The sequence below is a fragment of the Limulus polyphemus genome, unplaced genomic scaffold (genome assembly GCF_000517525.1).
Source record: "Limulus polyphemus unplaced genomic scaffold, Limulus_polyphemus-2.1.2 Scaffold5365, whole genome shotgun sequence".
In the NCBI taxonomy this organism is placed as follows: domain Eukaryota; kingdom Metazoa; phylum Arthropoda; class Merostomata; order Xiphosura; family Limulidae; genus Limulus; species Limulus polyphemus.
In genome coordinates, this window is record NW_013670975.1 from 45,707 (window position 1) to 46,485 (window position 779).

A 779-nucleotide genomic window follows, 5' to 3' on the forward strand; every position below is an offset into this window, starting at 1 on the left:
GAAGTTTGATAAAGTGCTCGAAGTGGAAACACTTTCTTACTCTCCGATACTCGTACATACATACATTCACACAATAAGTCATTTGAGTACAAAAGATGGTGTAAGAAGTGTGATAAAGTGCTCGAAGTGGAAACACTTTCTTACTCTCTGATACTCATACATACAGTCACACAATAAGTCATTTGAGTACAAAAGATGGTGTAATAAGTTTGATAAATTGCTTGAAGTGGATACACTTTCTTACTCTCCAATACTCATACATACATTCACACAAGTCATTTGAGTACAAAAGATGGTGTAATAAGTTTGATAAAGTGCTCGAAGTGGAAACACTTTCTTACTCTCGGATATTAGAATCAGCACTGACCAACCATGTTCAGCCACAGCAGTTGATGCAGGTAGGCTTCCTGCAAGTTTCAACAGAAACTCATGTTTGGATAATCAGTGGTTAATTATGATGAAAACAACAGTTTTACCAGATCAGACTTCTTCCACTTTAACTTGCCTATATAGAATCTTTGTACTGTCTCTTCTTCTTTTGGTCAGTTTAAACATTCTTCTTCTAACTTCTTTTTAGCAGTAAGTACTCTAACATTTTTCTTAGTTTGGAAGGTATGATCAGCAATTCTGAGCTTGGCAACTTCAAATTCTTCTACTGCATTAGGGGCACTTGTAGTTTTTGGGAAAGAAGTTTTGACAGCAGAGTGAAATGCAATTGTCTTTTTAATCTCATTAAATTAGTTGGATCCAGTAGAAAGAGTCCAGCAAAATAGTTGTGT